This window comes from Colias philodice, chromosome 2 (genome assembly GCF_061535455.1).
Source record: "Colias philodice isolate Cphi_HAF_F1 chromosome 2, ilColPhil1 Martin Lab GWU primary, whole genome shotgun sequence".
Classification (NCBI taxonomy): Eukaryota; Metazoa; Arthropoda; class Insecta; order Lepidoptera; family Pieridae; genus Colias; species Colias philodice.
The window spans coordinates 9,830,627-9,848,924 of NC_143087.1; the positions used below are offsets into that span (position 1 = coordinate 9,830,627).

Sequence of the window (18,298 nt, forward strand, 5' to 3'; positions counted from 1 at the left end):
AGAATACATAATAGTAGCTAAACGCTACAGAACGGACACTCTCCGCCTCCCGCCAAAATTAAACTTACCTCACCCCCGCGCGATCAGACATAAAATGGGCCATATTTTTCTGCAAGGACGATACGCAACGAAGTTTGACAACATTAATCAAATTGACTCAAAGTAATTTTATTATTTTGGATTTGTGATTATCGTTTTTCGTAGAAAATGGTTAGATATTGTGCTGTTTACGGATGTATTTCATCAGAAAAACGCGAATTTTTTTTTACGCTAGTCACAAATGTGCCAACCATAAAGCGTTAACACACACATTTGCAGTCTCTACAGTGTGACTGTCAAAACGATCATTAATTTGTATGGAGTGTCCGGGGTGTGTCTTAGGTACCTACTTGATATTATGATGTTAATAGGTATATAATATCATATAGGTACCTCGCATAATATATAAGTACCTCATAATATCAATATTTATTTTGTCATATTGTCATCAAGATTTGGACTGTCTAATTTCCAAACATACCTAGGTACTTACCTACTTAATTACTTTTGGCTCAGTTATTTGATATGTAGGTAAAAGCACAGACTAATCACTACATAGTATAAAACAAAGTCGCTTTCTCTGTCCCTATGTCCCTATGTCCCTTTGTACGCTTAAATCTTTGAAACTACGCAACGGATTTTGATGCGGTTTTTTTTAATAGATAGAGTGATTCAAGAGGAAGGTTTATATGTATAATAACATCCATTAAATAGTGGAGAAGTACTGTTATTTTTGAGGTTTTTAATGTGATGTCGTAAAAAATTACATTTTTTCCGCTTACATTGCAAACGCAGGCTGAACCCTACGAGTTTTATCAAAATAATGTACTAAGTATTATACACATTGAAAAGGTCTACAGAAAAGTCCGCGATGGTATATGTCTATCTCTTATGGATAACCCACAATAACTATTTTTTGTCATTTACTTTTTACGACAAATAATGGCTAATTTTCGAAGCGATTTTAACCAATACAGCATTAATCCTTAACCAATTAAATACCTTGAATACATTGTTCATTTAATATAGATCTATATGGCCCTTTACACCATATGATTTAAGTGAATATTTTCGAAGATATTACAGATTTAAAAATTGCGGGACGTAGCGTTTGCGGCGGTACCGGCCGGCCGCCCGGCTATATATTTTATACCCGTGCGAAGCCGGAGCGGGCCGCTATGTTTTTATATACAACGTTCACAGTTTTTCTGTAGTGTATTTAGTATCAGCATTGCACCCGTGCGAAGCCGGGGCGGGTCGCTAGTAATAATATAAAAGCTTAGATTCGTTGACGCCTGACGGTAACGCAGAAATTGTAAACCTGTGGAAATAATTGAAAAAAGGAAAATCGATGTCTTTTTCAAACGCATAATAGGTAAGTACCTACCTAGTACTGTGCTAGTACTTAGTAGAGTTCTTACCCTTCTTTTGTTCTTACTAGGTCTCTATTTCCTTTTTAGAATTATTGAATAACCTAACAATGAACATAAAATTATTTCTAACTAACATTTAAATAAATGGTGTAATGTTCTTTTTAGAACATAATATTATTTTTATGGATCCTCATAATCACAGACTAATAATAATATACTACGTATACAATCATAATGAATTCATCCGTGACCACTTGAGACTTGAATTACAGTACTGGAATTGTTTTAAACCCGCCATCTATTGGAATTGCCTTGAACTTTTATGTCATGTCGCACCCTACCGCCATCTAGCAAAATAGTTTAAGAAATAAAACGAGGTACAGAGCCATCTATTGAGGGAAGTTTGAAACTCGAATCTGAGAGGGTATTTTACAGAACGTAATTTACTTCCATTGCACATAGATGGCGCTTTGCACGATTTGAGCACTCCAAGTTTGGTGGTCGGTACTCGGTATAGGAACTGGCAAGTGGCGCCAATGTTATTTTTTGTATCACATGATATCTTGTTTGGTATTATGTATTATTATTTTTTATAAGTCTTGGTGACTGCATAACATGATTTATGAAAGAGTTTTTTTACTTAACTAAAAATAGGAAAATAGGTATTTTAATTAACTAACTAAGTACATTTTTAAGTTTTAACTTTGCAAAAAAAAAAACTTTGCTATGACTTGATAAAGAGCCCAATTCAAAAATTGTACTTATATTTAGTTTCTGTGATCTGTGACTTATATCTTCTCTACTATATAAAAATAAGTCGGGTTTTCCTTCCTGACGCTATAACTCCAGAACGCACGAACCGATTTCCACGGATTTGCATTCGTTGGAAAGGTCTCTGGCTTCGTGAGGTTTGTAGCAAAGAAAATTCAGGAAACATTTCAAAAGAAAACCGGGAGAATCATTTTTCACATACGGCGCCTTATGTAACATTTCGTTTAGTATTTAAACTCGGAGTTCGCCGGGTTCGCTAGTTGATTTATAAAGTTTATTAGAGTTCACCCCCGTGGCTCCACACCTGTTGGTCGTAGCGTGATATAATATATAGCCTATAGCCTTCCTCAATAAATGAGCTATCTAACACCGAAAGAATTTTTCAAATCGGACCAGTAGTTCCCGAGATTACCGCGCGCGTTCAAACAAACAAACTCTTCAGCTTTATAATAATAAAGATAAAGACATGTATAGATTACAAAATTATTACTTACTAGCGGTCCGCCCCGGCTATGCCCGTGGTACATATTTCGCAATAAAAGGTAGCCTATGTTCTTTCTCAAGGTCTAAAGATTATCTGTGCCAAATTTCATCAAAATCGGTCCAGTAGTTTATGCGTGAAAACCATACATACATACATACATACAAACCTTTCCTGATTCCTCTTTATAATATTAGTATAGATGAAAGACACGAGGATATAGGTAAATGTGCAAAGAGAATGAAAAGGTAAAGGTACATATTATTTAAAAATATTTGTTATTATCTAAAGAATAGAAAAAATTGATCACTAGATAGGTACCTACTTATTACAATTTTGTAGGTAGTTTATTTTATTTGCAGTTTTTCGTTAAATACCTATGAAGTTTGATAATTTTTTAAATAATTTAAGTAAGTAGTAAGAGTTTAGTAATTCAAATTTAGTAGAATGACTTTTCAGTACAGGTATAGAATATAATTTTTATAAAAGCAATGATCCTAAACAATTTTTATGAATAGAAATATTTCAATCGGGGCGCTAGTTGATATTCCACTCAAAAAATACAAAATTATCTTAAAATATTATGATGGCAATCGGAAGCTTTGCACTCGAAAAGTCGCTGGTGACCTTCTGGTGACATCGACCAAAGTTTTCATCGTTAAATACCTATTATCATGCCTATTATTATAGTTCAGGATCCATCGCCCATTTTTGCACTTGATTACTATCAAGCTAATTTTCCGTGAGTAGCTTTATTTTGATGAGACGCCCAACCAATAATTTCTTGTACGAAACTCTCGATTGTGGTAGCTTACAGAGGTAACAAGGATAAAATATTTTGATTTGATGGTTCTCAAATATTTATTACTAATTGGATTTTTTTCTGTTTCAATCTCAAGATAATTATCTAAATTATACGAAAAAATATTTGTCCTACAGGCTACAAAATCTATGGTTTGATCAAAGAGTCCCCTCTTTCCAATGTGTATCGATAATGTGATCGATAACGAGGTAATCATAAATGATTACTAACCAGCTGAATTTTTTGTTTTCACTTCAGTAGTTTAATTTTTAATATTTATATAATTCAACAGACATATTGTCCTACAAATTGCGTAATAAATATTTGAGAACCATCAAATCAAAAATATTTTATCCTTGTTACCTCTGTAAGCTACCACAAGGCACAATCGAGAGTTTCGTACAAGAAATTATTGGGCGTCTCATCAAAATAAAGCTACTCACGGAAAATTAGCTTGATGGCTTGGCGATGGATCCTGAACTATAACTATAGGTATATAAAACTATAAGAAGAAAAGGTATAATTTTCGTTTTTCGTTGATAACTATTAAACGACGCTAAACAATATCACCATTTTCAATATCAATCTTCACATAGTAAATATACGGCTAATAATTAAGTTTTACACAAATGTAAAATGTAAAAAATATGTAATGACGATTCAAAAGTGCTTCTAGAAGAAGTCTAATTGAATAAATGTTTGAGTTTGAGTTTACCCTACGGTACGGTACGGTACGGTACGCTACGGTAAGGATAATTCTGTGCAACCACCTTATTTTCGTATTCACTAGTAGATGCTTTCCTATATTCAGCTTTCATTTTCAGCACAGATGTAGGAAAGTACGTATCTTCTAGGTAAATAATTAGTATCAGCCATAGAAGATTTCAAAATGTACTCAATATTTTCAAACATACCTCGATTGATGGATTTCTATTTCACAATCATATCGCGACATCTGATGGATAGATCTGGCTAAATTTATTTTGCATGTATAAACCTATACATAATCATGGAGTGTAGAGCCAAATTAATGTTCAATTAAATTTTTTATATTATGGTTAGGTGAAAATATGTATAATCTCTACGAAAACTAAAAATGAATAAGCAAATGTAAATATGCCTAAGAAAATATGCAGTTGGAATATTAATCTCAAAAATCTCCTAAATTCTACAACCAAACAAATTTATTGAAAATTAGTTTGGTACAGTTCGGGTATCTATGATACTGTAATTGAATGATTGAGAACTTTATGAAGCTTCACTTTTTATTTGTTATTAATTATTTTCTAGCTGTACCTAAGTAGAATTGATAGGTACTCAGTATAAAAGAACCATGATGAGGTAGTGGGCTTCAAAGTAAAATTTTTTCCCTTTTCATTCTTCCCTTTAAATATCTTAACTGAACTCAGCTTTACATTTAATAAATTCCACCTCCAGGATTTTATAAAGTCAAAATAATAATAATTTGACTATTACAGCAATTTACCTCGGTACTTGTTAGTTAAAGCCATACTAAAAACAGTACCTATTCAATTTATTGAGATAAGTACTTTTAAAATGTTATTACGATTTCATGTTGTTGGCGAAATTTACATTTGTTCCCCGCGGTAATGATAGCGATTGTTTTGTTTGTAATATCCACTTTTGTGTTGGTATAATGGGTGCATTCAACCAGATGGGCGCGAAGTGTCGCTTTTATCAGCTGTACAAAAGGCGGGAATCAAAGATATTGCGGGTTGCGCAGTGTTGCCATTGTAGAAAAAGACATCGTTTTATATAATAATAGCCCGTAATCACGTTTTTGATCATAAGGAAAAATAGGAGATAAAATAGGAAATTGCCATACCTACACTTCCATTTCAATCAAACACAAAATACAAATCGAAATAGTTATTGTATTGAAATGTGACAATATTGTAAAAGTTCTTTTATTGTTACCAATCATATTATATAATACATAATATATACCTTCCCTCCGCCAAAATAACAATGTTTACGCTCAAAACAATAACTTTGTTATTTCTCGCGTGGATAGAATACTAGAGAGAGTATTTGAAGTACAATTTACACGTGGATATCCTAATAAAACGTCCTCTAATTCCTCCACAGCCTTCTAACGACTAACTAATAAATACCTAAGCAAATAACACTAATCAACCACAAAGCTATTTATCCAAATGTTTGATTAGATACCATACTTCAACCACCATAAAAATGAAGCGCGTTATTGCGTAAAGCAAAATAGGTCTTCGATACGAGTCGCGATCGGTTGAATAGAGCAAAATTGGAAGCAAGCGTGATTAAGTACACCACGTTTCCTCCCGTACCTATTGACATTCAAGGCTTAAAATCGAACTCGTGAGCTTATTAGACTGATACAGCACTCATCAGATTCACATTGGAAACCAGGGTTAAGAAATATTCAATTTACAATCAAGTTATATATCTTTGCTTGTGGAAAATATAGGGATAAATGAGTAAATTATGAAGAGCTTTATCAATTTTAATCATCATAATACATTCTTTGCACGTATATTTTGGATTTTGTACATGCCATGCACAATTTGCAAAAAATTTAATGTCGAATTCCCAACGTTTTCAAAGAAAGTGTTGGTTCAGTGTTAGAGTATTCGGTTTCGGGTGTTAGGGTATAAATAAAATAAATACAGTTAGTGAACTGTATTTATTGTATTTCTAAATAATTTAAATCTCTACCTAAAGAATAATCTATTAAAGTGACTCTATCTGTGGACTCTACTACGTACAATTAGCATGAATATAAACATATTATTACTATCATTATATTATGTAAACGTAACTGTATGTATGTACTTGACTAATATTAGATGGGAGGTAAATAAATTTAAAGTTAGTGCTTGGAATAATGGGTAGATTAGGTACGTTGTATCTGGTTAAAACGCGGGCGAACTACCTAAACGTTGAACCCTGAGGTTGAAACTATCATATTATTAAATTGACTTATTCCTACTTTAATTAAGAGTATAAACCAATAAGTAGCAGACCAATTATATTTATGTTTTGATGAAATATAAAATTTTTTGTAACGCTAATAGCGACATAAAACAAGGAAATTGAAACATATTAATTATCCTTGGCTAATTTAAAAAAATCTTACTGAGTATGTGGAAGGTGGCTGTTAATCTGTTACTAGGTTTCGGGTCATTTTCGTAAAATCAATCTTACTCCATAAAGCCTATAAGTATCGGCTTTAGCCGACACAGGAAAGTGATAAGAAAAGTCTGCCCAAAACGCAAGCATGACCTAGATCTGTAGAAGAGCTAAAAATAATCAATCTAATGCTGTAATAATATCAATTAATAAAAATCGAATAAATTACAATCTATTTAATATAAAATGCATATGCTTTAAAGTTTATGGTGGACCTCGTTGCCAGAAGAAAATAAAGAAGCAAGCAAGCTGAGCTATTAATATGACTGCGAAAACTCCTGCTTTCAAGCAACATTTTATATCCAAGCCCTTCGAAGCACTATCGGGTTCAATCTCCTCTACATATGTGGTTTCACATGGAGGTTTTTTAAAACGAAAAGGCATGTCTACACGTTCCAATCAAATACTGAATACATGGTCAACGCTTTCGACGATTTACATGTAAATATTAAACATTTATTGTAATATTTATATAACAACAACGGATTACAGATGATAATTTTGAAGGATACAAATTTGATGTTGGCAACCAATTGTCAAAACGTCTACAGATTATAATTAGTATAATTGTAATTGTAATGGATATCTATCGGAATTGCTAATAAGAGGTTGATAAACATATTGTTTTCATAAGGGCTTAATTGATACATTTTTATTATAGATCTTTACACTCAAACACACAGAAAAGCAGTATTGTAGTGATGTTTATTCGTACATGGGTTTTCCATAAATATTTTCATCAGGTTACACAATCTGAAGCGAATAGTAACATACTATTGGAATCGCACAATAGCGTTTCATATATTATAAGCCTTTACCAACTTGTCCGTCATGTCTAGCGAGGGGCTGATTAGCTCCATACGAGCTATCTTTAAACTTTTCCAAAAATAATGACTGATACGTGAAAACTACAAGAAATAATGGTCTTCTTTAATACAGAAAAGTAGAGTCTACACACTACATACCTAATACTTTAGAATTTTTCAAGTCTGTTACACATAAAAAAGAACTCTATATCTCTACAGAAAAACTTATTTTGTAGGTACAAAGTTAAAAATTTCTTAAAAATCATTCATATTTGACTCTACCATTGTATTAATTCCAATTGAGCGAGTGAGAGAGAGAGAAAGTGGCTGGTAACACAATTGGGCCATCTTTTGTTCTGAACTCGCCTTCTTTCAGAAGCCTGCAACAACTGTTAGAACGATAGCCTTACAATGGTACAGTATTGTCGCGGAGTTAATTGTTCCTTGCTACTCGAGGGTTACTTAATGACTCGGTAATTTGGTGTTGAGTCTGCACCATTGAGGGTAGGCATCAATTTGGTTTTAAAGAAACTATTGCTCAAAGTTAAATGGTGAGTGTTTAATTATTTATAGTTTACGTTTAACGTAAGGTGAATTTGTAATTATGATTACAGGAAAGAACTTAATAATATAACGATTTACCCAAATGTTTTAATTTAATAAGGCTCATCTCTTAAATGTTATCAACGTTATGATTTATAATACGTGCCCTCAAAACATCCATCATTTAAATGAATTATAATAAAACTGGAAAATCAAAAATTCCGTGTATTTTCTTGAAATTAGTTCTTCACTCGTGCTCAAACTAAAATATAGAACATTTTCCACAAAGGTATTCATCGAGCTAGCTAAGGAGTGAATCTTTGAATGCCACCAAATTGTATGAGAGTAGTCCTCTTTCAAAACTTCTCGTGAATAGTGTTAATTCGCTATAGCGAATTTGCTCGACGCTCGTCAATGGACTATTTGGAGACTTGAGAAGCGTGCAGCCTCACAAAGTCGCAATATTGTGTATGGAAAACGCGGGGAATATGAATGGAGTTTCGTGGAAAGGGACACGCAATGGGGCGGTTTTCTAAAGAGCTCTCAACGAGAATATTCAACAATTCTCACACTAGAACGTTTGACATTATGACGCTTTGGCTTCTATTCTATGCATTTTGTTACGTGATAAATGCGAGCGCAAATTGCTTTCTGAAAGTTTCATTCAATGTGCGCCAACAATTACCTACGCTTATATTCAGCAAAAGTTAATTTGAGGTAAGTACTAGTATTTACCTGTTAATGAAGCATAACTAGCGTAACTATAAATTAGTATACCTAGACTATTGGTAGGTACTGTTAAAATTTATAACAAATACAATGACACCACAAACATTCGTTGCGAACATGAAATATCACAGGGAACCCTTGTGGCCCTTGGTTTTCCAGTGCTACATCGCTGCGAAAGCGAAAAGGAAAAATCGGGGCGTGCCTGAACAAAGCCACCTATACAATAGGGCCGCGGGAACAATGCTAACTAGAGATGCTGGCGCTTGTATCATTCGCAGATAAAGACGGCACCATCGACACAACAGTCGGCACTTGCCAAGAACCACTTTCTGACTAATTATATGGCACATAATTAGGCTATAGGTATCGCTGTTGAAAGATGAGGGGAACCACGTGTAAAAAATAAAATTGTACCTAAGAATTATACCTTATATGTTAAGGCAGCTACAAAATAATTCTAATTAATATCATATTAGATTTATTTCACTTATGCAGTATATTTTCAGAACCAGAAATGTTCTTCATTATATCTTCTTCAACTTCATTATATCAATTTAATACAGGATATAACAAATTGCAGCAAGGGCATACTGTGGGCCGCACATATGGGAGTAAACACACACTTATCGGCATATTAAAATCCAAACGGCACTTAGAACATAGAACATCCGCAAGCTCAGCACTAACAACGGAGTCCACAACAATGTGCCCTCTGAAGAGCTCCGAACAATCGAATGAAGACAATAAGCAGCGATACTCGGAGACAAAAAGAGGCGAAATAAAGGCTCACTTGTTTCCTGGCCGCATTGTGAGGAACGGGAGAGGGCAGAGACAAAAGCGTAATGTGCCACGGGCCCAAACAATGGAAACTCAGCCATTATTGTTACTGTAGCGACGCTTTAGCGAAATATGTACGCGAACTTGACATGCTGTGATGGCCTTGCTTGACGAGCTTTGTGCGCAACGCACTCACTGGGTCATGATTATATGTAATTTACTTTGTTTACTTGTATTGTGGTCTAGCTCGAGATTGCAACGACACTATGATGTTATCCAGTGGAAGTTATAATGACACTCCGATTTAATAAGCCATAATAAATTTTTAAATGTAATTTACCAGCTCTATAATTTGGTACCACGAGAAAAAAAGGTCCGTATTAAATAACGCACTATCATCTAAGTGTATTGCTACTCCTACACCTCGTCACTTTTCCAGTGGAGGTTCCCATCACATTTTTGAACTTTGAAAGGATGTGATAAACATGTCGCTTAACTCTTACTCAATAGGCTCTATCTAATTATAAATCATAGTGATATAGATTAAATATTAATCATCATAAAGTTATTGTTATTACCTATGTTGTTGGATTATTATTGTTTTGTTTGGATTACCACGAAATTCCTCAACATATTTTGTAAAAAATATCTTTGAAGCGTCTAAGGAGTCAATTAGTGTCTTTCAAAATGGGCATTATAAAATTGTACTTATTACCGTCCATTCTCGAAGCCTACCTACATTCACCCTAACTATATTTTATTATTTGTCCATATCAGTCCAGCGGAATGGAGCATCATTTCGTTACGGGCAAAAAGATATACCAACGTTTGATCTTACGCCTTATGAATCCTATAGTGCTATCGGCTAAAAAGGGATGAATTTTAATAGAATGTAAGGGTTCATTTTTATTAGAAAATTATAATTGAAAGCTTTTTGTGGTTTTTGTGCTTATTATAGTACTAGTTATGAATGCAGATGTAGTATGTATTTAGAATTTTCTGTTTAAGTCGAAAGTATCTCAACTCCAAGATTTGCTGATGTTAGCAAAATGTCATTAACATAATAAAATGCTATAAGCAGAAAAAAACACAGATTTTTCAACCAGAATAATTGCTCTTGATTGATTTGTTCATCAAGAATAGTTCGAGATACTTCCCAAATGAAGACAATACAACAATAGACATACCTACATATAATATATGGGTCATTGTCAAATTTTGCGCAGGTAAACGTAACTGCAGATTTCAAAAATATGAAAAAGAAAATATTTTAAAATTGAACTTTTCTTTATGCCTGTGCCTGTTAAAACAACTGAAGTAGGGTTTATTTAAGTTGGCCGCGATGTTTAGCTAATAATTTAAGATTTATTTCAGATTTAGTGCGTCAGGGTGGTGAAAAAATACAACTCTGTTATCATTATACTTTACCTTTTATCATAAAATTAAATAAGCCAGTCGCACATATTTTGGTTTTTATATTAATTACATTCTTATATCTTATAATCACCATTAGAAGTACAAGCTTTTTTTAAGTTTTACAGTAATTCATTTAAAGTTTTAGTCAACTCTGTTACTTTATGAATAATAACAAACCTTAAATTCTACACAACTCCATGAAATATCTATAAATTAACAGCTAATTACAACATATAACCGCTTCATTAACTGGCAAATTAACCTATTGTAATATAGCAGTATTATATTGAATAGCTTTTCCAAAATTTCGTAAATTTGTTCTTTAATCTTCGGGACACGAAAATAACAGAGTTGTAACACAGTAACTTAGTTGTTCTTTTTGTACTATAAGTGAATAAATTGCATACTCTTGATATGTTTTCACGTTCGAAAAGATTGATTTTGGTTTTTAAAACATTTTTCTTACATGTGGGCTGATTTTTTTCATATGAAACTTTGATCCACAGCAAGACACTCTTTTATAATTTGTATTTCCTGCCTAGAGAATTTAACGGCCTTCTTGTCAAATATTTTATCAATAGCATACTTTTCCTTCCGATTCTTAACTTTTTCATGGCGTTTTTTAATAGTTTTTACTGGATTTACTGGATTGCCGTCCTTATTTTTAGACTTTTGTCGCTTTTCTCTGTTGCATTGTTTTTAATACGTCTCGTATCTCTTGTTAACTGTTTGTAATTGTTACTTCAATTTTATATAATCTGTAAATAACTGCGATATGTTTCTCTTAACTTGCTTGCTGCTCAGCTAGCGTGAGAAGCATTTTAAGGGCGTTAATAACGGCAGAATATCCTGTAACAATATCTTCAAGGTTACATTTAATTATATATGATTTATTTACATATAACAACTCAAAATTACTTTAGGAAACCGATTATTAAGAAAAAAAATATTACAAATATAAAATTTCAAACAAAAGTTAAAGAATACATGCTTACTCAACTCTGTTACCATGAGCTAAGTAACAGAATGATGATAACAGAGTTGTAAATTTTACATTCTAAAAGACATAAATCATAGAATAATGCATTTAGTTATTTTTTTATTTCAAATTGAGCATAATTACCCCTTAAACAACAAATTGAACGTAAAATAATAGAAAAAAACGGTTTTAGTTACGTTAATAGGGAGGTAACAATGTTGATGCGGAATAAAAACACGCGGCACGCTCAACGCCATGCGGTCGACTGAAATTCAATGTACCCCTCCCCCCGACCTAACGAACGACCACAATGGCTGCAGAAACCTTGCTCAAGCTAATAGAAAGTCGAAAACAGCGCCACCTCTATTTTGAGTAATTATTTATTTAGTAACATAGTAGAGCACACGATTCTAAACACTACGTGGGACAAAGTTAAAAATTTTTTTATAAAATAAATTTTAGCACTGATCGGTTTTAAAATCTACTCTTAGAAATATTTACAATATTCTGTTTATAGTAATATTTTAATTGATGTGGGTTGGTATATTGGAAATTGTAGTTATTTTATATTTTCTGTAACGAAGTGCTACTTGGGACAGGTCAAATTTGTATGGAAAACCCTTCTGTTACCAGAAAAAACCACAATGTTACTTTAAAAAATAAAATAAAAAATTAAAAATAGGCCTTTATTTTATTAACATATTATTAGTAATGCGATTAAGTTTGTATTTGCTGAAAGTTTTGAGTGACAGTTAACTTTTTAATGGTATAGAAGTAAAAAAGTTTTGAGGGACAAGTTTACCTGCGCAAAATTTGACAATGACCCATATAAGACTAAAATCACGAACCACATTTCCAAAGCACTCACTAAAGATGCAGATTAGACATATTTTGCATGTAAATGAAATAAGCAAACCACATTCAAGCAAATATTACCAAAAGCAGAATCCACCACGCTCGGACGAGTTTCAATGGCCCCGGCTCTCGCGGGCACGTATCAAAATTCAATCTTTTACTATTACATTGCCATATTCAAATTGAAATTTGATTTTTCCCTCTTTTTGCTTCGAATGCATTTTCTGATTTATCAGTGCAGTAGCCTGTAGGGACTAGCTTTTTGGTTGAAAAATAATACCTATGTGTTTTTGCTATCAGTTTTGATTATGTAAACTACACATTCCTAATCATTTTCATTGCGAAGGAATGGCAAGTACAAATGTTTGGAGCGCGGTACGAACAACTGTGTATGAGACTAAAAAACAAGTGAAAAAAAAATGCTAGCGTGACGAATTTCGATAAAAATTTTAATGCGTCAATTTATAATAATATTTTAACACTATATTAACATAATTATGGATACCTACTAATTATTGTAGTTATATCTATTTTAAGGTTTTACATTTTTCATTAATTACCACTCATACCAAATTAGTATACTGTATACTCAATTTGGTTATAATTCAAGGAAGTCTGTCTCCAAATATTATCAGCTCACCACTCACTGCCAAAAAGTTATCATATGTAACTTAACATGCCCTGACTCTACAAGCAATCTCTACCACTTAGTTAAAATGTGTGTCTTGTCTATAATCACTACCTATGAAGCAAAATAAATAAATACATAAAAAATTAAGTTTATTGAGCATATCGTACAGACAGCATGAGTCAATATTTTATTTTTCATTTATTGGATTTGTCCGCATGTATTATAATTTAGATTAAATTTAAAAAAATTATAAACGAAGTAAGGAAAGTATAATAAACCAGCTTTCCGCCCCCGGCTTCACCCGCTGTGCCTAATACCTGGGCTGTACTGTACTATTAACTATTCTGTGCATTAGCACAAGGTATTAACCCAATAAATTATATACATAAACCTTCCTCTTGAATTACTCTATCTATTAAAAAAACCGCATCAAAATCTGTTGCGTATAGTTTTAACTTTTAAGGATTAAAGCTATATGGATATAGGGACAGAGAAAGCTACTTTCTTTTATACTTTGTAGTGATATTGCTATGATACGTCTAACTAATTAAATGTATAACTTGTTAAATGAAATTCAGTAGGTAGATAGAGCCAAATAGATTTATCGTTTACATCAAGTTTTCATTTAAAATATCTATACCAGGTCTGAGAGTGCAAATATCCTGTGATGAGCCTTTGAAGAAGAAATAGAAGACGTACAAATTTTCACAGACAGTATTTAAAGTTGTGCTATCTAAAATTATAACCAATGAATTAATGAGAAACTCAATTTTACACTAAGGTTATAGGTAACAAAGCGCAGAACTAGCTAAACAATATTCAATTTATTCATTATCCAATTACGTATCAGCATTCCTAGCGATCTGTGTTGCTAAGTCACTATCAGTCGAACAATAGGTTGATAGTTCCCGAAGCTCAGGTTCGGTTCTATTGTAATGAATTAATTAATAAAATAAAGGGGACGGGTGGGGGTGGCTTTTGTCCAGTAAGGATGGATCTGATCTCATTAACGAGTCATTGTGGTGGTGGTGAACAAAGGCAGTGGTCAGCGCGCACCTAAGCAATCGCGTCATCCTTCCATACTTGTGCCACAAAGGATTATTATGCTAGGCTATCGGCTCTATAGGAGTTATAAATCATTTCGAAATTAAAATTATTTTACGGGTCAGGTTTAGTTGGTATTCTTTCTATATTTTATGTATTCAAAGCCAAAGTTTGAATTCAATAGACGATGTTTATTGTTAGGGTTCGTTTTATTTACCTAATAGGTATTAATGCTTTACGAACTTTTTTATTGGATCTCTTGAATATGCTCATCACCAACCAACGACTCTCATTTCAGTACAGTACCTACACGTCTCTGTAGTGTGAGTGAAGTGCGGTTCATTTGAATTTTTATTTATTTATTTAACAATTTAATGTGGTACCACACTTGGTTAAAATTAAGATTGATACAGTACTATAGTGGCGGCCTTATCGCTTACCTTTTACGCTTCCCTTCCAGGCTGGCCAAGGTAAGGATAATTATTAAATTAACTTGCTTTGTGGATAAAATTAAATCCTTATGGTGAAATAAAACCATCACTATGGTAAGGTGTCCCATCTGTTTCATTACAAAGTATAATTTCTATAATATTTATCCTAACAATGATTACTTTATTTAAATCAAACAATAAAAAACAGTGTCCAGTATAAGCTGGATATAGAATGTATAAGCTGTGCTTTTGTATGTATGTATCATACAAAAGTACCTACTTACCTTTATACAAAGAACTTTCAATACAAACATATGTGCTGACTCCAGAGACGAATATAGTATATTTCTTCTTGGAACAGTCTATTCACTATTGTGTTCTTGAATCTTGAAGTTCAATCCTAAGGTCAACACTTGTTCGACGATTGTCGTGAGGTACGGTATCACATCAAGTCATCCAACTCCCGCTAAAAGAAGGAATTCTTTCACAAAAGTTCCCGTCGGCGGACAATAGATGGCGTTTGATCTAGATAACGATATGTTAACATTGTCACAATAGAGGCGGTAATGGTGCGATTGTGCTTGGCACAATGCTTTTAGGTGTCGCCTCCAACAATGGACTTCGATCTGCTACTGTTGAGCTCCACCGAACTATTGTATGAAAAAAGTTAGGATTCATTAGTTACTATTTTCTTCCACAATAGCCCAATAAAATAACAACTACTTTGGTTAATCTAATCGTGGAATGATAAAAGTTTATTAGGGAAAGGATATTGGCTTACGGAACTGCTTAGAAGTTACTTGCGGGTACATAGGATAGCATTCAACAATATAATGACATTGCAACAATTGTATATCCAGTTATATTTCAGGAATCTGAGGACTCTTGTAGTGGATTGAAAGTCCTGGAGTGGTACTACGCCAAACCGCTTTTCACAGGTTGTACCGTGGCCAAGGGCAATGCTAAGTTTGCCAAGAGGAATAGGTACAGAGTGAATAAAGTCAAAATATATTGTTACGGAGTAACTAGTTACTAATCTGTGATATATTGTATTAATTTATTGATAACCTAGATCACTCACACTGGTACAATATCATCGATGATGTTAAATTGGCTTTCCCTTAGTCAGGGGCGTGCACAGAGTTTTTGGACAGGGTAGGCAGAAATATTGCAATGATAATAAGTCATAAAAACTAATATTTCATATTGCAGTACTGATATTTGATTGGAGATACATAGTATTTCCGCAAAATAATGGAAAACATATCACGAACATAGGTCATATTATCTATAAAATAATTGTCAAAGTAGGTATGATATCCTAACTAGTATTCTATATTATGTAATTAATGATTAACTTTACCTTTGTGTATTACAAATTCCGGTATAGATCCATTTATAGATCGGCCTTTTTCCTATCACTCTCTGTTTGATAAAAGTTTATTCATAAAACAAAAATAAGAATTTTTCGTTAAATTAGGTATGCCTTATTATCTTACAAAATACACTGATGATATATATAATCTATTTAGTTACTCTCAAAACACTTCACTTGCAAATTGTCGTAGTAAACATTATTAATTTTCTCAAAAAACAAATTTAACCTCAAAGTAAACGTTTGTTATTTCCAAAACAAAACAAACGAATAATGATACTATTTGCAGATGGTCTTTACCGCTACAAAATTGTATACATTATCACACTTCTTAAATTGGTCGCATATTCAACTTCAGTTTCGACTTTCGATGTAGTTCCGAATTCGGTTCGTACCTAATTCGTATATCTTCGTAAAAAGACACTGCCTACCTTGTGTGTTTGTGTGCGTGGTTTTATTACATCAGTGTGCCGTGTTTATAGGCACGCACACATATAAAATATGCGTAGACACGCAGAGCACACATATAAAAACTTAGACACGGATAGTTTGTGTCTTTGCCGTCCCGTGACGTACTGGGTCCTGTGGCGGCGCTAGTGCAGCGCATGAATAGTGACTTGAGCCGAGCCGGTGTTATAGAAATTAGATAATAATGCTACCAAAATACCGATAGATGGATCTAAAATATATTTGAAATATATTTTTATTTCATAACTACATGGCGCAATTAATAAAATTTAATGACGCTGTGAATTTCATTTATGCATATTAAATATTGATCAGAGTTTGGTAAATGGTAGGGTAGGCAGTGTCTTTATGTCTTTATGGAATGCACGCCACTGCCCTTAGTGCTTGATAAATTTATTTCGAGACTAGTGAAAGTATTTGCAAAAAACTGTCGAAGGGTCCCTCTGTAGTCTGTCTATTCGTCAGAGAGATGATAATAATCTATCCAATTCCATTCAGATATAGCTTCTCGAGAGGTGTCGAAAAAGCGGTCCCGCAAGCGGTGCCGACTCAATGAAAAACATTTGTTCCATTTGTCTTATTATTTGTTAGGAAACCATAACACAAGCTTAGTATGGGATCAGATTATGCCGTGTTTGAAAAAATGTTCTGCAATATTTATTATTATTTTACTCAAGGAACACTTATAATAAAATTTAAAACACAAAGGTCCAACCTACCCATTTGTCATATACATGTCACAATACCAGACCTGTAGCGGAATCAAAGCGGAATCAATGATATATCGTGTACTCGTGTCAGGAAACAAATATACGTGCTGTTATCCGAGGGTATATTGAAATGACCCACGTAGGGCTGTCAGTGAACTACAAGTGGCAATGACATCCAAAACTGAATTTATTCTAAGACCCGGATATTGAAGAAAATTGCGGGAAATACATGACATAGAGTTAAGATATCCTGATAGAGGCATGCGTATTGACGGTTTTAGGCATATTTGCCTCGTTGACAACCCTTATTGAGTAGAGTAGGTATAATATAAAGCACTGTGTGACACAGGATCGTATTAAAAGTTTAAAGTCTAAACATAGGTAATAATATAAAAAAAAATCTAAAATTAGTAATATTTTGTATATTTTAACTAGCTTAAGAACCACATTAGGTACCAGATTATAAAATAATTCGTATTTTTAAAAATTGATTCAGATCAACAAATAAAGCATTCTTGGCAACCCTATCAATGAGGGATTTCATAGATAAGGGTCATCATGTATCGCTGGTTATTGGCGTGTTATCGTTCACGCTCTGCTGTTGATTTGCACTCGCGTAATCAATTATAAAGTTACCAAGTTTCAAATCAGGAAGTACTTAACAAATGTTGAAATAGGTGGTTGTTTTTTTTAACGTCCTATTCATATTTAATTTGTAAGACTCCCGGTTATGAATCTTAATGTATTGAACTCTTATTCTCTCTTTTCATGAAGAGACCTACGTAGTAAGTAGTTTTGCACGCCTCATAAGCGAAGCGTTGAGGTGGGTACTACTGTCACTTCGCGCAAAACATCTGATTTTTTTGCACGCCTCATAAG

The 18,298-nt window shown here is 33.3% G+C and overlaps 2 long non-coding RNA genes across 2 annotated transcripts in view; one reads left to right on the forward strand and one right to left on the reverse strand.

The window, feature by feature from the left end:
• LOC149490715 (uncharacterized) overlaps positions 1-18,298 on the reverse strand; it is a 244,929-nt gene that overhangs the window by 211,441 nt on the left and 15,190 nt on the right. The window lies entirely within an intron of this gene.
• On the forward strand, positions 11,254-12,350 carry LOC149490719 (uncharacterized). Its single transcript, XR_016317192.1, has 2 exons — positions 11,254-11,554; positions 12,294-12,350. It is a non-coding gene; the product is annotated as an uncharacterized LOC149490719 (long non-coding RNA).